At 39.0% G+C, this 27,433-nt stretch overlaps 1 protein-coding gene across 2 annotated transcripts in view; it reads right to left on the bottom strand.

Moving 5' to 3' along the window:
* FXYD6 (FXYD domain containing ion transport regulator 6) overlaps positions 1-5,914 on the bottom strand; it is a 51,881-nt gene extending 45,967 nt beyond the window's left edge. The window contains exon 1 of one of the 2 annotated variants that reach the window (XM_007494724.3): positions 5,442-5,914. The gene's annotated coding sequence lies outside the window, so the exon portion shown is untranslated. The remainder of the gene's footprint in view (positions 1-5,441) is intronic. The other variant, XM_007494723.3, reaches the window with a different exon arrangement.
* Between the last annotated feature and the right edge of the window lie 21,519 nt (positions 5,915-27,433).

Here is a 27,433-nt window from a genome sequence, read left to right as displayed (position 1 = left end):
CTTACATGCTTTTAAGGTCTCTCTCTCTCTCTCTCTCTCTCTCTCTCTCTCTCTCTCTCTCTCTCTCTCTCTCTCTCTCTCTCTCTCTCTCTCTCTCTCTCTCTCCTCTCTTTACCTCTTTCCTTTCTCTACCTCTTTTTCTTTTTCTTTTTTTTATTCTTTCTCTCCTCTCTCCCTCCTCTTTCCTTTCTTTCTTCTTTTTCTTGTCTTCTTTCTCTCTCTCTACTCCTTTCTCTCCCCTTCTCTTCTTGTTCTCATCTCTCCCTCTCCTTTTCTCCTCTCTTCCTCCTTCTCTCTCACTTCTCCTTTCTTCTCTCTCTTTTCCCCTTTTCCTTTCTCTTATCTTTCTCTTTCCATATGTGTGTATATATGTGTGTCTGTATATATACATAGAAAGAGAATATATAGAATAAAAACAAACAACATGGTTAAAAAACAAGGTATTCAGGGAAGGAGGTATTTAGCAGTTGGAAGGAATCAGGAAAGACTGAAAAATTACAGTGATTGCACCTTGAAGGAAGCAAAGGATTCTATAAGGTAGAGGTGAGGAAGGAGTGTATTCTAGGCTTGGGAGACAGTAAGAGCAAAGATATGGAGATGGGAAATGGAGTACTATGTGTGAGGAACAGAAAGAAGGTAGGTTTGGTTAGACTGGGAAGTACAGAAAGGGAAGGAATGCACAATGAGGTCAGGAAGACAGACTAGAAAGATTACATATATTATCTAAGCTAAGTTTCTCAGAAATACCTCCTTCTACTCCACTCCTTAGAAAATAAAATTATATGGGATGTGTCATCATGGTTGAGGGAGATTTGGAAAAGAAGTCTCTTGTTTGATACCTGGAAATCTCTAAAATAAAGGTTTTCTTTCTTACACTGACTCTGGAATCAGCTGTGTCACTTAGCATATGTCATGCATCTTTCTAAGTCTCAGTTTTCACAACTGTAAAATGGGGGAGATGGGCTAGATTAGATGACTTTTGAAATCCCTTTCAGCTTCAAATATATGATCTATGATCTGGGAAAAGCATAAGAAGGCAAGTACTTGGAAGTACATAAAGTATCTATGATAACAGTTTGCCAGCAGAGGGATCTGAAATTCATCTAGTCCAGCCATTTTTTCAGATGAGGTAACTAAGGTCCAGAGAGGATAAGTAATTAGCCTCAGGTCACACAGCTCACAGATGGTAGAAGGGCTAAGGCCCAAGGCCTCTTGATTCTTTCTATCAGAATGTGCCTTCCTTCTGAACCACATTTCAGCTGCCTGGGCACCAGATTCAGTGCTTTGGCTGGTCTCCATGAGGGAGTTGTAGCCCAGTCTCATAGACGATTTGTTACACAGAAGGTCTTCAAGGGGTGCCTGGCACAGATACTTCACCAGCTGGCGCCTGTGAGGCCTCACCCTCTTAACCTCTACCAGCTCTCATCATCAGAATTTTTGATGGGCTTCTGATTTGGGGGTGAAAATAGGGAGAGGCAGCTTCCCTCTAACCTGAAAGGGTCACATTTTCAAGATTCCTAACAATCAGAAAAATAGTCAAGGGCTCAGGAGCAATCTATGCCTTTCTCACAGGCTCAGAGATTTAGAGCTGATAGGCACATTAATCCGACTTCTTCATTTTACACATGAAGAAACTAAAAGCCAGAGAAACTGGGTGATTTGGTCAGGGTTGCCCAGCTCCAGTAGTGTCTGAGGAGGAGAAGCTTGAACCCAGGACTTTGTTACAAGTCCAGCTTACTATTCATTATACCTTGCTGAAGTTTGGAAAATAAGGTTCCAGGAGCACATATCATCTGTTCTTTGAAGGAGCCAGGAGTAGGACAAAATAGACTGTTGTCCAGTATGTTAAAAGAAAGGTAGGCAGAAGAACATTTTCACCCTCCAAGGGCACAAAATCATCACCATCATCGTCATCATCTTTTTTTTCCTTGTAGCTATTTCTACAACCCCTTGGAAGAACTCATATGAAGAAAACCTAACCACAAGGCATAATCTACAGTAAGGGAAAGGCAATCACTGCTCTTGAGCACAGAATCATAGATTTAATGCTGGAAGAAAATTCAGAAGTCATTTAGCCTAACCCCCTTGTTTTACAAATGAGGAAACAGGCCCAGAGGAGTGAAGTGACTTGACCAAAGTCATAAGGGACCATAAATGGTAGAGGCAGCACTTGAATCTAGGCCCCCTGACCTCAGTCAATGATTTTCTCACTGCACCATAGAAACTTCCTTTCCTAGACTAGATTAGACTCCAATCTGGGGGCTCTGAAGTTCTAAGCGAATATAAAAGAGGAGACAAGGGTGGGAGGGGGATAGAGGAAGAAGGGGAAAAGGAAGAGAGAGATGGGGATAGAGAGGAAAGGGGGGAAGAGAGAAAAGAGGAAAGGACAGGGAGAGGGGGAAGGAAGAGGGAGAGAAGAGGAGAGGAGGGAGGGGAGGGAAGAGAAAGGAAGTGTAAAGGAGGGATGAGGAAGAGAGGAGGGAAGGAAGGAAGGAGAAAAGAAACCATGCTACATGTTGCCCAAGAAGTTGGGAAATAGCTCTTTCCTTCCCTTCCCTTCAAAGCAACTAACTTTCTCAGAGTTGTCAAGGTGGCCGGGGCTCATCTCAGAGTCTCTTAATTTCCCTGTTTACTAATGAGAATCAAGGGGAGCAAAGGTTGCAGAAGAGAGGAATAACATTGAGCACATGACTTTCTCTAGAGTTCAGAAGAGGAAGATAGCAGAAAAATGGGAACATTTCAGCCAAATTTCTGTCCAAACCTCTCTTTCTTCCTTTCTCTGAACTCCAAACACTATATATAGTGTCTCATGTCCAAATTCCAAGCTCACCCTTAGTCCACTGCCTCCAGAAACCCTTTGCTGTGACACCCCAAGGAAACCCTCTTCCTTCTTTTTAATAAGAATAGCTGATTATTCATAGAGAGACAGAGAAAAGGAGACAGAGACAGACAGAGAGAGGAGAGGGGGGAGGGAGAAGAAGAAAGAGAGAGAGAGAGACAGAGAGAGACAGAGAGACAGAGAGACAGAGAGAGAGAGAGAGAGAGAGAGAGAGAGAGAGAGAGAGAGAGAGAGAGAGAGAGAGAGAGAGAGAGTTGTGGTTTTTCATTTGTGTTCAACTCTTTGTGACGTTTTTTGGGGTTTTCTTAGTAAAGATCTTGGAGTATGGTTTGCCATTTCCTTTGCTAGCTCATTTTACAGATGAGAAAACTGAGGCAAACAGGTTACTTTATTTGCCTAAGTTCACTCAGCTAGCAAGTATCTGAGGTCATATTTGAATTTAGGACTTCCTGACTGCACGCCTGGTATTCTGTCCACTATGCCACCTAGTATCTCATACACACGATCTTACTTGAGCAAAAGATATCCTTTGAGGTAAATAACTATTAGTATTATGATCCCCATTTTAGAGAGGAAGAAATTCAGAGACTAAATGATTTGCCTGAGATGATATGCACATTTAACAATCCTGATGAAGGCTAGATTTGAATCAAAAGTTTCTACCAACACCATACTTGCCCAAGGTCACTGAATGGTTCATCCCTCCTGACGTCAAGTCCAGCATTTTATCCTCTGCTTCCTCCCCACCTCCAGGTCCTTACATGGAGTTATGTGAGCGGCATCCATCCCTATGCCTTCATATACTTAGAGCTGGAGACAAACTTGAGAGATTACCCAGTATGGCCAAATTAGCCCTCTTGCCTAGAGGTCTGTCTCAGTTCTACCATTCTCCCGAAATCCTCCTTCCCAAAGCCTGAACCACCATCAGCTCCTTCCTGGTCATCTTCTCTTTTCTCTCAGTTTTCAAGTGACAGGATAAGCCCCTTCTGATCCTCAAGTTAATAGATTCAAGGGTTGTTGGTTACCAGGTTTACTAAGTTTATTAAGGGAGAAAAAAGGAGGGAGGGTGTGAGGGTAGGAAGAAGCAGTGAGGAGGTCAAAAACGGGGAGAGCCTCCGCCTCGAAGGAATTGGGTTTATGCTGGGGAGGGGGTGGGGGAGAGCTTGGGGGCATCAAATTGGAGATGGGGGTTGGGCAACCACAATATAGTCTCCAGAAAACCAGGGATAACCAGTATCTAAGCAACAGTGGGAAGAGGAGGAGGAGGTAGAAGGCAGGGGTGGGGAGTGGGGGAGAGAGGGAGAGGTGGGGAGTGGGCAGGAGAAGGAAAGCTGAGAACTGGAGAGGAGTTTCCATGGCAACTACCAGGCAGATCACGTGAGAAAAAGCGAAGTTACCGAAACACATACACAATTTGAGGGAGGCTAGGCGGGTATAGGGACGGCCAGGGTGGGGTCCATTCAGAAAAGGGACAGCCTGGACACCCCGCTCACCAAGGAGATCCATCCCAGCGTCCGTCGAAGCCCGTCCTAGTTAGTCCTCCCACCCCGTGGAGACAAAGAAGGGGAAGACAAGGGCTGGCAGCTCTAGGCAGACGACTGTACCTCACTCTAAACCTGAGTGCCCGCGGGGCTGTAGTCGTAGCTGGGGGAAGGGGAAATGTTTTGACACGTACCCATTCTCCAGGTGGTTGTGTTTACACCCTACCGGAGGGCCCAAGTCAGTGTCTAAACTCTGCTCCTGCCCCTCCCTCCCCACATCCCTACTTTGTACTGGTCCCTTTTCTAATCCTCTATACCGAGAGAAGGAAGAAGCCTCTGCCGGTCAACGCCCCCAGTTCTCTCCGCTCTAATTGTGGGAGAAAAGAAATAGCCGGAGAGAGGAGAAGGAGGAAAATGAGGCGGCGGCATTCAATCCTGGGAGGAAAGCGAGGGAATGAGGTGAAGGTCCAACAAATTAAAGAAAAGAGAAGGAAGCTTCGCATCCTCCTCCACTAGACCCCCAGCGTTCTCTTCCATCTGCCTGTGCTCCAATCATCACCCTACAACTACTACACCCAGAACTATTACTCGGATACTCGTGTATACACACACAAGCAGGGCACATTCCCAAATCCATACAGCTGCACAGACATACTCTTACCCTGGAGCCACTGATACGGCCTCCAAGTAACAAAGGGTAAATTCCTTTTGAAAGAAAAAAGAGTGAAGGGGGCCAGGACATCCTTTCCCCTTCCTCCAATCTTCATGCCAAGTTCAAGACAACCATAGAAATCTTTCCTGTTTTAAAGTCTCCTCTCCCTGCCTCCATCACCCCTCCAACAACCCGTCTACCCCCCCACCTCCATCTTCGAATCCCCTCTTAACACCCCCTCCTCCAAAAAAACCCACCACACCCCGGTTTATGGCTCCTAAGGTTAGTACCCCTATCCCATTTTCTGAGGGAATCTCATCTAACCCGCCAAATTATGCTATTAGCAAGTCAAACGATTTCCAAATCATCCCTGGGCTCCAAGGGGCTTCCAGGCAAGTCTTTTTCCCCTCCCCCAAACAAGTATCAAACTTTCTCTATCTTCCCCCTACCCATCCCCACCCCTACTTACCTTTATAGAGTCCCAGTCTCCCAAAAAATCCCAGGAGGCCCAAGAAGTCTCAGGTTACTAGGAGTGATGGGGGTGGGGCAAAATAGGGGGTTGCAAATAAACGTTTGCTTTTTACCCTCCTCCCTCTCTTCCTCTGTGTGGGAGTCCAGGCAGGCAGGAATAAAGTGTTCTCTGTGTGATGTGTGTGTGTTTGTGTGCGTGGCAGGGCTGGGCTGCGCTTGTTAAGTCTGGGGACCCAGATGCATCCGTCTCAGCTGTCTAATGGCTTCTGGGTAGCTTCAGGCCCAGATACCCCCTCCCCTTCCTCTCCCCTCCCCCCATGGTCCTGTGTACAGTCCTCTTCTCTCTGACTGGTGGAGGGAGAAAGATAAAAAGGCCAGTCAAGCATGGAGCAAGCAACAGGAGCCCTGCCTTAGAGTGGGTGTGGAGGTGGGAGAAAGAATTTGCAATCAGCTGTTGCTTTTTCATTTTTCTGGGGTAGGAGTGGATGAGAGAAGCATACACATACACAATGAAAGAACTGGCATTTCCCCCTCCTACTCTGTCTCTCAGAAATACTAAAAGAAGGGAAGGGAAGGGTGGGGGGGGGCACCATTAAAAAGCTCAGTGCCAGACTCAGCCCACTTTAATTAGGAGCCTCAGTAATTAAGAAAAAATGAATTAAAATTATGAATGGCTGCATAGTAGTTACAAGGAGCCTGGCCTTTGTTTGGGAGAAGTCTTATTTTCAGCTATTCCTGACCAAGTGGTCCTTGCCAGGATGGCCAAACCTTTCCAGAGGTTCGCTGTTCAGCATACTTGTGGGGTTTAAACACATCCCACCCCCCACCAGGAGGCCGAAGATTCAGGGAACCCCATCTCAAAACATATGTAGTCCCAGCATGCCAGAAACAGTAACAAAACAATAGCAATCTACATGGAAAAAACCAAGGGCAAGATGGGGGCCTTTCTACTGAAAACCATAAAGCATTTTCTAAATAGGAGTTCTTGGTATTATGCTGCCACCACCACAAACCCTGGACTCCTGGCCCATTAGATGGGTATAAAGAAAACCTCTCTGAGTACACATCTTTCCCTGCCTGGACTCCTCAACCAGGAATCAGCCAAGTGGTCTGGGAGAGAGCAATTTGATCCTTAAGAGAGAAATATTACCTTCTGGGATGGGGTGGGGTGGGCTGGGGGGCAATTTGGAAGAAGCACAACAGTAACCTATGGGGATTCATTGCTCCACCATACCCAAGCTGCTTTATGGAAAGGCAAAGACTGAGAGGGGATGTGATTGAATTCCATAAAATCCAAGATGATGAAATCTCAAATGTCATTTGTGCCAAGAGGGATAAAGCTTCGGTCACCTGATCCCAGAAGGTGATGAGGAAGGTTTACCCCCTTGAAACAGTAGTGAGTTACACTTAGGACTTAGATAAGGAAACCACCAATTCCCATGGCAGGTAACAATATACTTAGGGAGCTCACTACCCCCAGAAAGTTCCAATATCTACAGACATAAATGGATTACAAATAGATTTGGATCAATTTGTGAATTAGAGTCGTGTTCTGTTCTCAAGATATGCTAGAACTCTGTTCTTCCTTTTAGATGACGTCAGGGGAAACAACACTAACCTTTCCTCCAATAGAATGTAGGCTTCCTAGAGGAAAGAGAAAAGAAGTACTTCATTTCAGTCCTTGTATCCTCAGCAAAATTATAAGCTTCTTGAGAACAGGAACTGTCTCATTTTGTGTTTGTATCCTTAGCATTTAGCAAAGTGTCCTATACATACAATAGGTACTTAATACTTAATTGATTTGAATTCCCACAACATGTATATGGCTCTGGCTGCATCCATGGTATGAGCCAGTGTAATGATTCCTATGTTCTGTAAGATTAAAATTAATATACAATTACTCCAAGTATTATATTTTATAAAGCTTATTAATACTCACTTGAAGTAGAAGAAATAAAAAGAACAAAAGTAAAAGCCTGAGTAAAAATCACCTGAGTAAAAAGCTCCTGCCTCGCACCTCAGTCCGCTTCCACAGCCACATTTCTGGGAGAAGAGATAGAGAGGGGACGGAGTTACACAAAACTTATATCTTCCCTATGTAAGTAATGTAGATACATAACTGGGATGCTGGGAAAGAGAGTCCCTGGGGAGCAAAATCCTAATTATACAGTTCTTAGGGAAACATTCAAAGTCTTGCAACCAATCAAGGTCCAAAACGTGACCATATCCTATGCCATATTTTTTGACTGAACAGATTGTTCACTCCTTCTGTGCCAAATTCTTTCCACCTAAAAATTCTAGGTTATTCACTTTCTCTTTATTTTCTATTCTGGGCATATCCCAATTCCTGCAACCTGGGCATCTTCTACTGCTATTTTTTAGAATACCTTCTGTCAAGGAAGGGACTACGTCAAATGTGGGCTTTACAAGTTCTTGGGTATGAGAGGATTTGCCAATGGATTAGAAGTCAGAAGTGGTGCCACCTGTTGGTCCTCGCCCTTTTCATGATAAGAATTCCAAAGTCTTTTGCCAAAATACTTCTCAAGGTCACTGACCAATGCTGCAAGGCCCACTTGACTATGATAGAATACAACAGCTGGGCTAAGAAATATTCTCCCTCCTACAAAAAAAGTCCAAGAACAAATAGTAGATGGTTAAAGCTGAAATGGACTAAGATTTTTGAGGACCTCATAGATTATCTAAAGCGATCCCTTATCTATTCCAACACAGTGCTTTGGAAGAATTTTTGGGTGAAATTGGTAGCATTTCATCATTGTGATCACATCCTCCACATATATAGAATATGCACTAATGCTTCATTTTAGTGACCCAGAAAGGTAAATAAAGAGGCTGGTTTAATTTTTTGTCCAAAGGCAAAGAGAATGATCCTTTTCTAGGACACAATCACCTACACAGGAATGTGGTAGAGAACTAAACTTGAAGTTAGGAGAACCTGTGTTCAGATCCTACCTCTGATATTACTAGCTGTGTAACTCTGATGAAGAATCACAATCTCTCCAAGCCTCTATTTCCTTCTCTATAAATAAAGATAACTATGCTTATAATAACTATTTTTAAAGGGTAATTGTGAGGTTCAAGTAAGACAATGTATTAAAAAATTAAGACAATTGCAATTTGTAGACCATTTCAGACAATAAACAGTGAAATTCTGTGAATAATGAGAAACAAACTATGAAAAATTTAGAATGTTATCTCCTTTAGGGAAGGAACTTTTTTTTGTTTGTTTTAATTTTACAAATTTTACCTGTATAGTATCCTCAGCACCTGGCAATCATACCTGACATAGATTGAATTGGGTCCTCCAAATTAAATCAAAATATACTTTGATATTCAATGATTCTTATTTGAAAGTAGACATAGGAGAAGATATTGATGACTATGTTGGGAAATATGATTAAGGCAAAGAAACAAAAGGAGCCAATTCACAACCCCTAAGCTATAAATCACCAATTTACCTCCTTTAGGAAGGGAGCTAGAAGGTGCTAGAACCTGCAATTACTAAAAAACTTCAAATAAATGTAGAGAATCCCCAGAGGTTGTGAGGACCCCATGTGGTTATGAACACATAACCCAGGTGTTATGAAGGCTGTTCCTCATGGGGTTCATAGGGAGGTGGAGGTGGAATAGATACATTTAGCCTCTTCTCCCCCTGCTCTTCTCCAAGGGAAACTTTAATTCTTGCCAGGAGGGGAAGTTAGAAGTTGGGACAGAAAGTCACTCTGCTCTCCTCAGAAAGAGGGGGTACCAGACTAGAATTATATTTGATCCCTTTGATATTATTAGTTTGGGGAATATGATCAAGTTCAATCTAACTTCTGATTACTGTACTATTATTAGGGAGAAGGAGGACTCCAGCTTCTATATCCATGGCTTGACAACTTTCCCACAAAATACCAGTTGGACAATGAACTAATAGAAAACAGCAAAGAAAAGTATTAAGCAAAACAGAAATCAGAGAAGGTATACACAGGACTATATATTGGGAATGAGGTAACTCAGCTTAACCAAGAGAGTCCTAGATTTCACTCAAGGGGAAGATAAATCAAAATCTCTACTGTAGCAAGCTGCAGTTAGGGGGCATTAATGGAAACTGCCAGTTCCTTTCATGTCTTCCTCGAGCACTCTGAAATGGAGTAGGACTCTTCCATCTTCCTTCTCAAAGCTAGAAGGAAGAGGTACCTGAAGCAACTCAAAACTTGAAGAAGATTGAAAAAAGTTGGACAAGAATCGAAATTCTTGCTCTTATGAATTCCACCTTTTCCTTCACACAGGAAAGGACATTCATTTCCATCAATATAGAACATCTCCACCAATTAGGAGAGCATCCTATGCCAATGGACTCTGACATAGAAGTTACATCAAAAAATGAGATGTCTTTACAGATAGGAAAGGGCAAGTAGAACTGCCTTTCAGAATCCAGCATCTGTGTGCAGTTGGATCACAGAGAGATTAGAATAAAGGTCAAAGTCAATACCAAATTAGAAGAGAAGATAAAAATGAGTGTGATTGCAGAAGCTCAGATCCCAGTCAATGCAAGGCCAGTGTTGGGGGGTAGATCTTCTCAGAAAGATTTATGAAAAGACATGGATAAAAATCTCCAAGGAGAAGAAGGCTTAAAGAGCTGTGATATATATTAGTAAAGAGCTTACTCACCCCAGTGAAATCACAAATCAATTGTATCAAGGGGAAGGGCGGGTTGTAGAAAAGAAGAAAATCCATTCTGAACAGAACTATCTAGCTGGTGGCTTTGCCTGCCCAAGACAAAGCTATAGTTGTGGATAAAGCAGCTGAGCACCAAGAGAGCATCAGGAAGAATCTATAGCGTATGTACTAGCAAAATGTAAGCTTCTTGAGAAGAGAGATGTTTTTGTTCCTGTAGCAGTCCACCCCTAGCTATGGGCAAGGGGAACAGTTGGTATGTGCAGATTGCCTTAAAAGAGAGCATGCTCAGTCTTGAGCATGCTCAGTATTGCACATGGCTGGGAAGGCCTCTGACCCTTGACCCCAGCTTCCCCCAGGTTAGGCGGGAAAACAGGTTTCTTTGTGCTCGCCTGGTTAAGAGAAACCACACCTATGCCTTGTCATTAACCAATGAGGATCATCCCTATGTACTGTGTATATTTGCATATCAAAGGGTATATGTAGCCCAGCAAGCTCCGCCTCTAGCTCTCTCTCTCTTTCAGGCTAGCTGATGGCTGTCCTGGCAGGAGCTTGGCCTCTGGCCAAGCTCCATCTTTAATCTTTCTCTATCGCCTCTCTGACCTGTGTGGTATTAAATGTGGATCTCTGGACTGGTAAAATCCTTCAGAAGGGTCCTTTGATCAGAGCTTAGCTGTGGCTCATGGAAAATTAATAAAGACTCATTCCTGCCACCTCATATCTCTACTTCGACTCCGTCATCCCCCTTGTGGTATCTAAAACTTCTATCCTGTCTCTATCTTCCTACCTTAAAGCTTCTCTCCCCTCTGAGGAAGCTTTAGTTCCTGTTTTCTTTGTATCCCCAGGGCTTAGCATGGTGCACATAGAAGATAGTTAATGAATATTGATTAACATTGCATATTATAGGATATCGTTCAGTGAGTTTATGCTGTTCTCTGTCACTAGAATGTTCTCTCCATTTCTTCTGAATTCTTATCCATTGTCTAAAGCTTAACTCAAATATTGCTTCCTCCAGGAAGCCTTACTTGAACTCTTTTTACTCTTTATACTATCTCTCAGTTAATTTACAAAGTTTCTGTTGACTTGAGAATCTGTAATTTATAGGGTAAGGAAAAAGGATAGATATTGGAGCTGGTCCATATAGAAATTATGGGTTTCTCCCAGATACCACTGCTCCTCAGTCCACTCTGCCTTCCCCATTTCCACTCAATAGCCTATTCCACTGTCTCCATTTTCCTCTCTGACTGGGCTTCTATGATAATGCTTATATCACAGCCTTTAACTTCAGGATGAGGGAGACAGAAATAGAGAAAAATAAACAGAGAGAGGGCAGAGAATAAAAAAGACAACGACAGACGGGACAATCCAAAGGCTGTAAGCTCACAGTACCTGCAAGACTCTCAGTTGTGCCTCTTATGGCATGCATGGTGCTATAAAAGTTGACAATGTTTTAAAAACTCTACTCATCCATACTAGTCCTTTCTCCCACCTTCTAACTTAATGCCTGCCCTGAAGTTCCTGCCATTTTCTCTGGTATCTAGAAATTTAGGAATTGCAGGGGGGGAGAGATCCTTTATAAGATTTTTCAGAATGGAAACTTCATACAGGCCTCAGTGGCTTGACAACTGTCCCTACTTTAATGTCTCCTCGAATGGAGATGAGCCTAGTGCTCAAAGAGGAAACCATCGCCACCCCTCCACAAACACAGGTCCTATCAAGATGGAAACTTCTCTAGTCTATGCTCCCTAACACAGGGAGTGCCTGCTGATCAACCACTGGCCCGGCCAGATGCCGAGAGATTAGGTTGACATCTGAGCTGGCCACCGAGTGATGATTTTTGTTTGTTTTTTTTGGTCACAGAAACTTGTGAAGACAGTCTACAGTTATAAAAAGGATGTGATGTGTGACCGTGGAGGGAGGACTATAAAACCACAGGTCTTTTGATGTGCCGTGTCCCCGGCAGACATGAGCTCAGTGCCAAGCACATGGGCTGGTGAGACTGAGGCAGAGTTGTAAAGACCTGCAGGGGAGGCAACACAAAAAGAACACCAGAATTGGAATCGGAGAGCTTACGCTCAAATTTGAGCCTTGCTTTACTACTCTTGTCACCTCAAGCACCTTATGCAACCTTTCTGATTCCCAGTTTCTCTTCTATAAGTTGAAGGCATTGACCCATAAGGTCCCTTCCAGCTCTAAGCATTCAATATATGAACCTTTGGACTTAGAGATCTCTTCCCATTAGCCCCAGGACAGAAGTCTATGAGCAGAGGAGCTTCATTTACAATTACTGTCCTCTATCTCATTGATTATACCTAGATTACCCAAGCTTGATTTTCCTTTATTTTTATTTATTTATTTATTTGTTTATTTGTTTATTTGTTTATTTATTTATTTATTTATTTTAAACCCTTACCTTCCATCTTGGAATCAATACTGTGTATTGGTTCTAAGGCAGAAGAGTGGTAAGGGCTAGGCAATAGGGGTTAAGTGACTTGCCCAGGGTCACACAGCTGGGAAGTGTCTGAAGCCAGATTTGAACCTAGGACCTCCCATCTCTATGCTTGGCTTTCAATCCACTGCCCCCTTGATTTTCCTTAAAAAAAAAAAAAGATTTTATTTTACCAGTTATATATAATAATTTTCCTCATCTGGTTTCTGAAATTATAAGATTCAAATTGTCTCCCTCCCTGCAGAGAGTAAACAATTTGTTCTGGATTATACAAGTATTATCATGCAAAAAACTTCCATATTGGTCATTATTATAAAAGAACACATAATGAATAGATAATATAAAAGAACACTCATATAAAAACAAAACAGTAAGATAAAATCAGAAACTAAAGTTAAAATATAGTATGCTTTGATCTATATTCCCATCCATACAGTTCTTTCTCTGCAAATGGAAAGCATTCTTTGTCATAAGTACTTCAGTACTGTCCTGGATCATATTGCTGAGAGTAGCTAAGTCATTCACAGTTGATCATCATACAATATTGCTGTTACAGTGAACAATGTTCTCCTGGTTCTACTTATTTCACTCTGCATCACTTCGTGTAGGTCTTGCCAGCTTTTTCTGAAAACATCCTGTTTATCATTTCTTATAGCTCAAGAATATTCCATCACCATCATGTACCGCAATTTCTTCAGCCATTCCCCAATTCCTCAATTTACAATTATTTGCTAATACAAAAAGAGCAGCCCTAAATTTTTTTGTGCAAGTAGGTTTTTTCCCCTTTTAAAAATCTCTTTGGGACACAAACATAGTAGTGGTATGACAGGATCAAAGGGTATGCACAGTTTTACAATCCTTTGGGTATCGTTTCTAATTGCCTTCCAGAATGGTTGGATCAGTCCACAATTCCACCAACAATGCATTAAAACATTTATCACTTTCCTTTAATATCATGTTGGCCAAGCTGATAGGCTCGAGGTGGCATCTGTCAGTTGTTTTAATTTGCTTTTCCCTAATCAAGAGTGATTTAGAACATTTTTATATGAATATTGACAACTTTGAATTCTACTTCTGAAAACTATTTATTCATATCTTTTGACCATTTGTCAATAGGGAATGACTTGGATTCTTACAAATCTGGGTTAGTTCTCTGTATATTTAAGAATGAGAGGGGCAGCTGGGTGGCTCAGTGGATTGAGAGTCAGACCTAGAGATGGGAGGTCCTAGGTTCAAATCTGGCTTCAGACACTTCCCAGCTGTGTGACCCTGGGCAAGTCACTTGACCCCCATTGCCTAGCCCTTACCACTCTTCTGCCTTGGAGCCAATACAGTCTCCAAAACGGAAGGTAAGGGTTTAAAAAAAAAAAAGAATGAGACCTTTATTAGAGGAATTTGTTATAAAAATGTTTTCCCAATTTTTTGTTTCCCTTTGAATTTTGGTTCCATTGGATTTGTGTATACAAAACATTTTTAAATTTAATATAATCAAAATTATTCATTTTATATCTCATAATGTTCTCTATTTCTTATTTAATCATAAATTCATCCATTCTCCAGAGATCTGACAGGTAAACTATTCTATAGCCCCCTAATTTATTTATGGTATCACCTTTGTGTCTAAATAATATATCTGTTTTGACTTTATCTTATCGTAGGGTCTGAAATATTGATCTATTCTTAGTTTCTGTTGTCCAGTTTTCCCAGCAGTTTTCGTCAAATCGTGAGTTCTTATCTCCAAAGCTGGGATTTGGGGGTTTATCAAACACTAAATTGCTAAGGTCCTTTACCTCTATATATTGTGTATCTAATCTATTCCATTGGTCCACCCTTCTATTTCTTGGCTAGTTCCGGATTATTTTGGTGATTAATGCTTTATAGTAGAGTTTTAGATTTGGTAATGCTAAGCCAACTTCCTTAAATTTTTTTTCCATTAATTCCCTTGATATTCTTAACCTTCTGTTCATCCAGATGAATTTTGTTATTATTTTTTCTAGTTCTTTAAAATAGTTTTTGGCAGTTTGACATGCAATGAAGAAGTAAATTAATTTAGGTAGAATTGTCATTTTTTATTATATTAGCTCAGCCTATCCATGAGCAAGGAATATTTTTACAGTTGTTTAGATATGACTTTATATGAAAAGTCTTTTGTAATTGTATTTATATAATTCCTGTGTTCATCTTGGCAAGTAGACTCCCAGGTATTTATCTTGTCTATTTTAAATTAATTTCTCTTTTTATCTCTTGCTGTTGGACTTTGTTGGTAAAACAGAGAAATAAAGATGATTTATATGAGTTTATTTTGTATCCTGTTACTTTGATCAATTATTAATTATTTCAACTAGTTTTTAGTTGATTCATTTTTTCTAAGAATGCCATATCATTTTAATAGTTGCTAGTTTAGTTTCCTCATGGCCTATTTTAATTGTTTTGATTTCTTTTTGTTCTCATCACTAAAGCTAGCATTTCTACTACACTATTGAATAATAATGATGATTGTGAGATTTATTGGTATATAATTGGGCAAAATAGCTCCTAATGATTGCTTTAATTTCCTCTTCATTGGTGGTGAATTTATCCTTTTTATTTTTGATCCTAGTAATTTGATTTTCTTCTTTCCTTTTTTAAATCAAATTAACCAAGGCAGTATTTATTTTGTCCCACCCCACCATAAAGCCAACTCCTAGTCTTATTTATTAGTCCAGTGGTTCTCTTACTTTCAAATTTATTAATTTCTCTTCCAATTTTTAGGATTTCCATTGGGGTTTTTGAATTTGTTATTTTTCTAGTTTTTTTAGTTGCATGCCCAATTCACTGATCTGTTCACTCCCCCCCCCCAATCTATTTTGTTCATGTAAGCATCTAGAAATAAAAATTTCCCCCTAAGTACTGCTTTGGCTATATCTTATAAATTTTGACATGTCTCCTCATTCTCATTCTCTTAGTGAAATTATTATTTTTCTAATTTCTTCTTTGACCTATCCATTTTTTAGAATTATTTAGTTTCCAATTAATTTTTAATTTGTCTTTCCCTGGACCCTTACTGATTATAATTTTTATTGCATTTTGATTTGGAAAAGTGGCATCTATTATTTCTGTTTTTCTGCATTTGGTTGTGAAGTTTTTATGTCCTAATACATGTTCAAATTTTGTGTAACATGTACTACTGAAAAGAAGTTATATTCCTTTCCATTCCTATTTCATTTTCTCTAGAGATCTATTAAATCTAACTTTTCCAAAATTTAATTCACTTCTTTTATGCTTTCTTGTTTGTTTTTTGGTTAAATTTATCTAGTTCTGAAAAGGAAGCTCAACCTTCTAGTATATTTTTACTATATTTCTTCCTAAAGCTTATTTAATTTCTCCTTTAAAAATTTGAAAGCTATACTATTAGGTGCATATATGTTTACATCTAGATATTACTTCATTGTCTATTGATGTAAAGATGTTAAGATATAATTTCCATCTTTATCTCTTTTAATTAGATCTATTTTTGTTTTATTCTTGTCTAACATCCTTATTACTATTTCTGCTTTTTTTACTTTAGCTAAAGCATAATAAATTCTGCTCCAGCCCCTTAGTTTTATTCTATGTGAGTCTCCCTGCCTTAAATTTGTTTCTTATAAACAACATATCATAGGATTCTGGTTTTTAATCCACTCTGTGACCCACTTCTCTTTTATGAGTGAGTTCATCCCATTCACATTCACAGCTATAATTCTCAGCTGTGTATTCCCCTTTTGTTTCTGCTGTTTCCCTTTACTTCACTCTATATGTTCTCACAAATGTTTTGCTTTAATACTATCCCCCACACCCCCTCCCCCTTCTATTACCTGCCCCTTGTCTTATTCCTCTCCCACTTCTCTAGAAGGTAAAATAGGATTCTATACCCAAATAAGTATGGTTGTTATTCCCTCTCTGAGTCAATTCCTATGAGAGTAAGGTTTAAGCATTGCTCATTACCACCCTCACCCTCTTTTCCACTGTAATAGTTTCCCATTACCACCCTTCCCCTGCACCTCCTTAGATGAGATAATTTACCCCATTCTATTGTTCCCTTCCTTTTTCTGTCACAACAATCCTCTTTTTCACCCCTTGATTTTTTTTACATTATTATATCATTCTAATCAACTTACTCCCATACCGTCTGTTTATGTATGCTCCTTCTAACTATCCTAATAATGGTAAAACTTTTAAGAATTACAAATATCATCTTTCCATGTAGGAATATAAAGAGTTTGACCTTATCTAATCACTTAACATTTCTCTTTCTTATTTACCTTTTTATGCTTCTCTTGAGTCTTATATTTGAATATCAAATTTTCTGTTTAGGTATGGTCTTTTTGTCAGGAATACTTGGAAATCTTCTATTTTATTAAATAATGATTTTCTCCCCTGAAAGATTACACTCAGTTTTGTTAGGTAGGTGATTCTTGGTTGTAAACCTAGTTCTTTTAACTTTCAGAACATCATAATCCAAGCCTTCCAGTTCTTTAATGTAGAAGTTGGTAAGTCCTGTGTAATCCTAACTGTAACTCCATTATATTTGAATTGTTTCTTTTTGGCTGTTTGCAGTATCTTCTCCTTGACCTGGGAACAGAAGCCTCCTCTCTGATATATATATATATATATATATATATATATATATATATATACCTTCAAACCCTAACAAGGAAGAACAGGATCCCACCTGAGATGGCTCATTTCACTTGTGGACAGATTTAATTGTTAAGAAGTTTTCCCTTACAATAAACCTAAATTTGTGTGATTGTCCAAATTGTCACTCTAGTTTTAGAGGCCTACCTTCTTTTTCAGCAGCCTGTCTACTCTGGAGAGAATTGCACCCCTACCTTCTGCCATTTGCTGAGAATTTCTATGGTGGAAGTTCCCTTGTGTCCCACCCTTACTCTCAATATACACTTTGTACACCAGGAGACTTCCCCTGGCTAATTCTTGCTGCCCTCATTCTAGTGACACTAAGGATAGTTAACTAACCAGAAGCCCTGAAATGAGACCCCTGCTCCTTCCCTATAAAATCCACAGCCCTTAACTGTTATTGGGCACCCTGCTAGATTGCATCCATTCCTTGGCTCTGATATGGGAATTTGACCTGCCCTAATGTTTGAACATGTTAGCTGTTATCATGATTGTAGCCTTCAACTATCCCTCTGTTTTCAAGCAGAAACCTTAAGTGTCTCCTTAAGCCTTTCTTTATATGACTGAAAACACATAGTAATCAAATTTATTGTTTTAACATTAACATCCAGCCTGATTCTTTTATGAATCCTTCTATAAATCCCTAAATTGCCACAATAAATGTGGAATGTGTACTCCTTTGAAACTTCCACTTATCATCTGGGACCAAAAGAAAAAATCCAATTCCTCTTCTACTGGCAGAAAGATATCAGCTCCTTCCCCTATCCAATCTTCTCTCCTCATGTCTCATTCCCATTTCCTTCAACTGATCCTCATACAGCATGATCTTGAGACCCTTCATCATCCCAGTTGCCCTCTTCTGGATACTTTCTAGTTTATCAATGTCCATCCTAAAATTCAGCAATACAACTAAATATCATTCTCCAGGTGTGGTCTGATTGGAATGGAATACAACAGAACTTCCACCTCCTTATTCCTGGACATTCTGCATCCATTAATGGAGCCCAAGATTGTATTAGCTTTTTTGGTTGTCATACTAAACCAGTGATTCATAATTCATTCATAGTCCACTAAAGTCATCAAATCCATTTCAGACAAGAAACTGTTTGGCCACATCTTCCCAATTATATCATTTGAAAAGTTAAATTTTTGGTCCCAAGTATAAGATTTTACATTTAATCCTATTAAATGTTATCATATTGGACTCAAACCAATGTTCTAGTCTTTTCAAGTCTTGTAAAATTCTGATTTTATCATCCAATGTGTTAATTTTCCCATAGTAGCTTTTGTCCTATTTTTAAATTTGATAAGTTTGTCATCTATTGATTTTTAGTTAATGTTAAAAATGTTAATATCACAGAGCTAAGCCTATATTCCTGGAACACTCCATAAGAGGATTTCCTTCCAAGTTGACATTGAACCATTAATGACTATTTTTTCTGTCCAGTCTTCCAATCAGATCCAAAGACACCAAAGATTCTGTTGTCTACTCTGTATTTCTAGACTGCAAGAAAAGCACGGCAGCCTATGTCAAATGCTTTGCTTAAATTTGGTTAAACTCTGTGTATAGCATTCTCCTAATCTACCAGTCTATTAACTGTCAAAAACAGAAATAAGATTAATTTAGTGTGATCTGTCCCCGATGCATCTATACCAGCTTTTTGTTACTACTTCCTTTTCCAGTTGGTTTCACTAAACATATCTTTACAAATATGTTCTGGAATTTCGTTAGAAATAGAAGTTTAGCTTTAGCTCAAAATCTGTAGATTATACTTTTCCTTTTTTGGAATATTGAGATAACCTTTGTTTTTCTCTAGTCTTGGTTTCCACAATCCCTGGCAATGGTGCAACAATCATAGAATCCACTTCTTCCAGTACAATGGGATATGATTATGTGGGGCTGGTTTCTTACATTTATCAAGGAGAGCTAGGCATTCTCTATCTCCCTCCTTACCCTCTTCAATAATAGTGCCCCTCTCCTTTTTTTTCCTGTGCTGACCAGTCCAAAGATCATCCTCTTTAGGAGTAAAAAACAAGCAAAAGTCCAATAGTTCTATCTACTTTCTATCATTCATTGTCATTATTCTATCTATTCCAGACAGCAATCCTTGCTTAATCCTTTTTTTTTTCAATATAGGTAAAGGGGGGGGGAGAGAGCAAACCCCCCCTCTTTTTTAGTTGTTTTTTGCTTTCCCTACTAGGCTTTCCCTACTAGATTATTCTGAGTGATAATGCTCCCCAGACTTCTTAATTTTTAAATTTTTATTTATAGTAATATTACTTTCACTTTTTTAATATATGCCTCCCCACCCCCCACCCCCATTCCCTGCCAGCCAGTGAAATATTCCTTGTAAGAAAGAAGGGAAAAAAGCAGTTCTGAAAACAATACATTAACTGAATTTGACTGGATATGTTGTACTTCAGACATAATATCCCACTTCTATGAAGAAGGGAGGATGGTATATATTTTCTCACCTCTTTGGGGGAGATCAACTTTGTCTATTATAATTGCATAGTATTATTTGGGGGGTTTGTTATTGTTATTGCTATTGTACCACTTGCATGCTTGTAGTCATTGTGAGACAACTAGTTGTTGCAATAGGTAAAGGCCTAGACCTAAGTTTAGGAAGCCCTGAGTTCAAATCTAGTTTCAGACTCTTACTAGTTGTGTGAGCAAGTCATTTAACCTCAGTCAGTCTTTATTTCTTGGGCAGCCAGATGGCACCATGAATAGAGTGTCAGGCCTAGAATCAGGAGGGAACTGAGTTCAAGTCAGGACTTAGATACTTTCTATCTATGTCACCCTGGACAAGTCACTTAAATCTTTTTACCTCAGTTCTTTCATTTGTAATATGAACTAGAGAAATGACAAACCACTACAGTATCTTTATCATGAAAACTCCATGGGGTCATAAAAAGTTGGACATGGCTGAAATGACATAACTGCCTCGGTTTATCCATCTATAAAATGGGGATAATAGCCCCTATCTCCCAGACTTTTTATGAGGATTGAATGAGAATATTTGTAAAATTTTTTTGCAAACCATATAGCACTATATAAATTTAACTATTTAGACCATTGTTTTTTTTTTTGTTTTGCTTACTTCACTTTGTATCCATTCATAGAAGTATTCCCAAGCTCCTCTGAATCAATATTCTTCATTTCTTACAGTGTATTAATATTCCACTACATTAAATCTTCATCATTTGTTCAACCATTCCCTAAAGAGCATTTTCTCCCCAATTCTTTTCTAACTCAAAAAGTAGCTATTTTGATGTCTGTGGTACCTTTTCTTTTGTCCTAACATTGACCTTATGAAACTGTTATATCTATATCTATATCTAAATATATCTATATATATATATCTTGTTATGTGGTAGGCACCGGTTCCCCCTGTGCACCCCAAATTCCTAGAGAGACCACAGGTCAAAGATTACATGAGGAATTTCGCCCTTGCAGTGCTGGTGGCTAAACAAACAAAGGAGTCTCTGACTCTAGCTTTGGATGTATTTACACTAGTTTTATGATAAGGTTTATAGCACAGAGGGATACCTCCTATTCGCATCTCAAACATCACGAGGTTTCTCAAAATAGGTAAATTATCCACTTTTATGATCAGGATGTCATAACTGATGTATATTTGTGCTTAAGCCCCCAGACCCAAAGGCACCTTATTATGGCACCTGTTCTCCCTAGATTGTCCCTCTGTTTGTTCTCATTGTTCATCCCCCTCCCTCCCTTTCCCCTCCAAGTCACATAGATCCCATCCCTTTCGGATATAAAAATCCTGAACTTTTCTCTGTTCAGGGAGGCAGTTTGGTCCTGCATTCTGCCTCTCGTTCATTTATCCTAAATAAATTTCTCTCTTTAAAGGGTAGCCATCGGAGTCTGTCATTCTTAAAAGGGCATCCTCCCCAAAGAGAGTTTAGCCTCCATTTCTCCCACAACAATTACCTGCTCTTTTCCCCATCTGTGGTACATTATGTTCAAAACTCTAAGTTGATCAATGAATTCCTTGGGAACCCACACAGGTTTTTTTTAGATATCTTCTTTTTTATCTCCTTTAGGTTTCATTTACATTTCTCATGGGCTGATTTCCTTGGGAGAATTTTAGCCCACTGGATCCTACTTATTCTTCTCTGAACCCTTTGAAATCATTTCTGCCAAAACCTCGGGTGTATAACAGACTGTGTTCATCTTTCCTTCCGCTATCATAAATTCAAAGATTGAGTGTTTCGTTCAGGGAGACCATATACTCTATGTAAAATCAGATCCAGAATAGGAATTCTCATCATTAGTTTTTCCACCTTTGATGAATGGAATTATCATTAAAGGAAATCAAGAAAATACTAATGACCGTGCTTTTGTATGAATGGCAATACCAAAAGACGTCCATCTGGGCAATTCAAACACACATCACTACTGTATCATACTTCCACCCCAGACTTGGCTTATGATCTATTTCCAAAAAATTCCTCAACTCTTTCCTCTTTCTGTCCACGCTTAATATGTATTTATGTCAATACCAGTGGAAGCAGCTAAATAGTTCAGAGAATATAGCACTGGACCTGGAGTTAGGAAAACTAAATTCAGACTCAGACACTCACTAGTTGTATGATCCTGGACAAGTCATTTGACCTCTATTTGCCTAGTCCACTGGAGAAGGAAATGACAAACCATTCCAGTGTCTTTGGCAAGAAAACCCCATATGGGGTCACAAAGAGTCAGGCTGAAATTACTGAACAACAATATCACTTCTGTTTCTTTTTCCACTGATCTTTACCCAAACATTTTCCTTCTCAAATTCCTAGATTTCCTCATATGTGTAAATTACTCTTGATATGCAGTATTAATCTAATCCATCTTTATTTAACCTACAACTTTTGAATATTGTATATACTTCCAGAACTATAATCCACTGAAAAGTCTCATCTCACTAAGTTTCAATGATACATGTGATGCCACATGTACCCCTTATATTAGCATCTCTAGTTGATCTTTCTTGTTACTGTTATTTAGTTTCTTGGTGCATAAACATCTGTGGTCATAGATTTTATTGCAGAATCCTATCTTGAATTTCATTTTTTATAACCTTCTGTATCTCTATTACTATTCTTCTTCCTACATTATAGCCACTGTCTATATTATATAGTTTGGTGGATATAAGAAGATAGTTTTCTCCCTTTCCATTCTTGGGATGCTGGAAAATACAAAGACAAAAAATACAAAGACAAAAAAAACCCCTGCCCTTAAGAGGGTTATATTATTCCTTGGGGGATGGGGATAAAAGGATAATAACTCAAGGTGCCATGCACATAACAGGCAAACAAAAATGCTTGATGAATGGAATTCTTGGAGTGCTTTAAAGTTTACAAAGAACTTTATAATCAACATCTTGATTCTATTAGTTCTAGCATTTCATTAACCATGTCAATTTATTTAACATTTCTGAACATCAATTTCTTTCTCTTTAAAATGGGAACAATAATATACCTAGCTAACAGAGTTCTAATAATGATCAGAAGAGATAATCTGTGTGAAATTGTTTTGTAAACCTTAAAGTTAAAAAGAAAGTCCCCAATAAACTTCTATATCAATTTTCTTAGTCTCCAATTTGATCAGGAAGACCCTAATCACAAATGCCTTTGTACCCAAGGATTGACCTTAGATCTATGAGATGGAATTAGTGTCTGATTTCTTTTCCCTTCTCCCAAATAGAACAAAAATAGCTAATGTTTCAAAAAATTGCAGCAGGAAAAATGGGAGTGGGGTGGGGAAATGGGATAGAAAAGAGTAAAATACATCATTGGTTCCCAAAACTCACTTTATCCAGGGGCCAAAGTTCTCAAATTAAAGTTCCTGGAAACTTGCTGAGTAAAGGGTTCTAGAGATGATTTGGTAGGGCAGTGTGACATCAGGGAATTGGTTGGGAAAAGAAAAAGGAAGATAGAAGTCCTTCTGGGTCCACATATGAGAAGAGATTGTATTGGGTGGAGTGGAAGAAATGGAGGTCTGGAAGCCAGGAAGTCTGTCTTCATCAATGGCTAAAAAACTCACTTTCCACCCTAGTTCTCTACTTACCATCCAAAGATTCTCTCTTTCTCTCTCTATGTCTCTCTGTCTCTGTCTCTCTGTCTGTCTGTCTGCCTGTCTGCCTGCCTGCCTGCCTGCCTGCCTGTCTGTCTGTCTGTCTGTCTGTCTCTCTCTCTCTCTCTCACACACACACACACACACACACACACAGACAAACACTATATACATGTCTTATTGCTGGCACAACCACTTTCCTCAGTCTCTCCTTCCAAGGTTTGTTGATAGAGAAGACAAGACATATTGAGCAAAGCTACTTTCTCTAAGCCTCAACTTCCTCATCTGTAAAATGGGGGAACTGGATTGGAGAGTTTTTAAGGACCATTTCAGTTCTATATCCAATGATCCTATGAAGTCAGGAATTAAATCAAACCCCAGACAGTGATAATCTAAATGAAGAGCATTATTTAGCGTTATCCACAAACATGGATGAGATTTATTCCCAAGTTATAAACTTTGTCATCCTTCCTACACTGGTTGCCTCCTTAAGTTAAATTTGTATTTTAACAGTGTGAAAGATCATCTTCCAGGGTTGTCCTTTAATTACTAGCCTACATCTCTCAGGGCAGTCCCTTAGCCCTATTTAAAAGCACTTGCCTATCAATTCTCCATCGCCTTCCCCCACCACTCCAGGGTTTACGTGGGCACATTTAGGAGGAACATTTGGCACAATGAACACAAATAGGAGGGATAGCGAGCCACACCAGCCTTTGGAGATAATGGCTTTGGAAACTGAAGACATAATGGGTCCCCAGACAAGACCAGAATAGCTCTTCCCTTCTGCTTTTCTCATGCATAAGGAAGATGACAGCCTGTCAGCATAAGCAGGCACTTGACCTCCTCACTTGCCATGAGGAGCACCAGGGGCCTGGCTTTCAAGGAGAAACACAGGCATTTGCCATTTCATACTTTCAATTCAATTCAATAACCATTTATAAAATGCCTGCCATGGGTCCACCAGTGAGCTGAGCACTCAGGGGGCCAAGATGAAAAAAAAACCACACACACAGAATGCACCTTATTCTGTCTCCTCAATGGTGCTTACAATGTAATGGAGATGTGGGAGTTAGGCAAATAAGATTGATGAGAGGTGCATTATGATAAGGGTAAAAGAGAGATACAAAGGAGCTATAAAACCTTTTGTAAGCCTTAAAGTTCAAAAGAAAGTCCCTTATAAACTTCCATATTAAGTTTCTTAGATTTGAGACATCACTTGGGTGGAAGAAAGTAGTTAGGCAAGGAATCAAAGGAGGCTTCAAGGAGGAGGTGACACCTTATCTAAGCCTTGAAGGAAGTTGTTTTTTTTTTTAATTTTATTTAGTCAATTTAGAACATTATTCCTGGGTTACAAGAATCACATTATTTCCCTCCCTCCCCACCTCCACCCTTCCCGTAGCCCACGCGCAATTCCACTGGGTATTAATTACATATGTCTTTGATCAGAACCTATTTCCACGCTGTTGATGTTTGCACTAGGATGTTCCATATCCTCCTTAACCCATGTAAACAAACAGTTGTTTTTCTTCTGTGTTTTTACTCCCACAGTTTTTCCACTGAATGTGGATAGTGTTCTTTCTCGTTGATTCTTCCAAGTTGTTGAGGATCACTGCATTGCCAGTAATGGAGAAGTCCATTACATTCTATTGTGCCACAGTGTATCAGACTCTGTGTACAAAGTTTTCCTGGTTCTACTCCTTTCGCTCTGCATCACTTCCTGGAGGTTGTTCCAGTTCACATGGAATTCCTCCAGTTTATTATTTCTTTGTGCACAATAGTATTCCATCACCAACATATACCACAATTTGTTCAGCCATTCCCCAATTGAAGGGCATCCTCTCATTTTTCAATTTTTTGCCACCACAAAGAGCACAGCCATGAATATTCTTGTACATGTACATTCCCTTATTATCTCTTTGGGGTACAAACCCAGCAGTTCTATGGCTGGATTAAAAGGCAGACAGTCTTTTAGCATCCTTTGGGCATAGTTTCAAATTGCCCTCCAGAATGGTTGGATCAATTCACAACTCCACCAGCAATAAATTAATGTCCCAACTTTGCCACAACCCCTCCAGCATTCATTTCTTTCCTTTGCTGTCATGTTAGCCAATCTACTAGGTGTGAGGTGATACCTCAGAGTTGTTTTGATTTGCATCTCTCTGATTATCAGAGATTAAGAACACTTTTTCATGTGCTTATTAATAGTTTTGATTTATTTGACTGAAAATTGCCTCTTCATGTCCCTTGCCCATTTATCAATTGGGTAATGGCTTTATTTTTTGTACAATTGGTTTAGCTCTTTATAAATATGAGTAATTAGACCTTTGTCAGAGGGTTTTGTTATGAATATTGTTTCCCAATTTGTTACTTCCCTTCTAATTTTGGTTGCATTGGTTTTGATTGTGCAAAACCTTTTTAATTTATATAATCAAAATTATTTATTTTTCATTTTGTGATTTTTTCTAATTCTTGCTTGATTTTAAAATCTTTCCCTTCCCAAAGATCTGACAAGTATACTATTCGGTGTTCACCTAATTTACTTAGAGTTTCCTTCTTTATTGTCAAGCCATTCACCCATTCTGAATTTATCTTGGTGTAGGGTGTGAGATGTTGATTCAAACCTAATCTCTCCCTTACTGCCTTCCAATTTTCCCAGTGGTTTTTTTTATCAAATAGTGGATTTTGGTCCCCAAAATTGGGATCTTTGGGCTTATCATAGACTGTCTTGCTGAGGTCACTTACCCCAAGGCTATTCCACTGATCCTCCTTTCTGTCTCTTAGCCAGTACCATATTGTTTTAATGATCACTGCTTTATAGTAAAGTTTGAGATCTGGTACTGCTAGGCCACCTTCCTTCACATTTTTTTTTCATGATTTCCCTGGATATCCTTGATCTTTTCTTCTTCCAAATGAACTTTGTTATGTTTTTTTTTCTAATTCAGTAAAAAAGTTTTTTGGTAGTTCAATGGGTATGGCACTAAATAAGTAAATAAGTTTGGATAGGATTGTCATTTTTATTATGTTAGCTCATCCTACCCATGAGCAATTAATGTTTTTCCAATTGTTTAGATCTAATTTTAATTGTGTGCAAAGTGTTTTGTCATTGTGTTCATATAGTTCCTGTGTTTGTCTCAGCAGATAGATTCCCAAGTATTTTATATTGTCTAGGGTGATTTTAAGTGGAATTTCCCTTTCTAATTCTTGCTGCTGAGATGTGTTGAAGATATATAGAAATGTTGATGACTTATGTGGATTTATTTTGTATCCTACAATTTTGCTAAAGTTGTTGATTATTTCCACTAGCTTTTTAGTTGATTCTCTAGGATTCTTTAAGTAGACCATCATATCATCTGTAAAGAGTGATAGCTTGGTCTCCTCATTGCTAATTTTAATATCTTCAATTTCTTTTTCTTCTCTGATTGCTACTGTTAATGTTTCTAGTGCAATGTTAAATAATAGAGGTGATAATGGGCATCCTTGTCTCACTGCTGATCTTATTGGGAATGCATCTAGTTTATCCCCATTGCAGATAATGTTTGCTGATGGTTTTAGATAAATACTGTTTATTATTTTTTGGAAAGACCCTTCTGTTCCTATACTTTCTAGTGTTTTCAATAGGAATGAATGCTGTATTTTGTAAAAGGCTTTTTCTGCATCTATTGAGATAATCATGTGATTTTTGTTGGTTTGTTTGTTGATATGATCAATTATGTGGATGGTTTTTCTAATAATGAACCATCCTTGCATTCCTGGTATAAATCCCACCTGATCATAGTGAATAACTCCTTATGATGACTTGCTGGAGTCTTTTTGCTAGTATTCTATTTAAGATTTTTGCATCTATGTTCATTAAGGAGATTGGTCTATAGTTTTCTTTCTCTGTTTTTGACCTGCCTGGCTTTGGAATCAGTACCATATCTGTGTCATAAAAGGAATTTGGTAGAACTCCCTCTTTGCTTATTATGTCAAATAGTTTATATAATACGGGGATTAGTTGTTTTTGAATGTTTGATAGAATTCACTTGTGAATCCATCAGTGATTTTTGGTGATTTTTTTCTTAGGGAGTTCTTTGATGGCTTGTTCAATTTCTTTTTCTGATATGAGGTTATTTAAGAA

This window comes from Monodelphis domestica, chromosome 4, assembly GCF_027887165.1.
Source record: "Monodelphis domestica isolate mMonDom1 chromosome 4, mMonDom1.pri, whole genome shotgun sequence".
Taxonomy (NCBI): domain Eukaryota; kingdom Metazoa; phylum Chordata; class Mammalia; order Didelphimorphia; family Didelphidae; genus Monodelphis; species Monodelphis domestica.
Note: the sequence above shows the minus strand (reverse complement) of the source record. Positions and strands in the feature narration are given on the sequence as shown.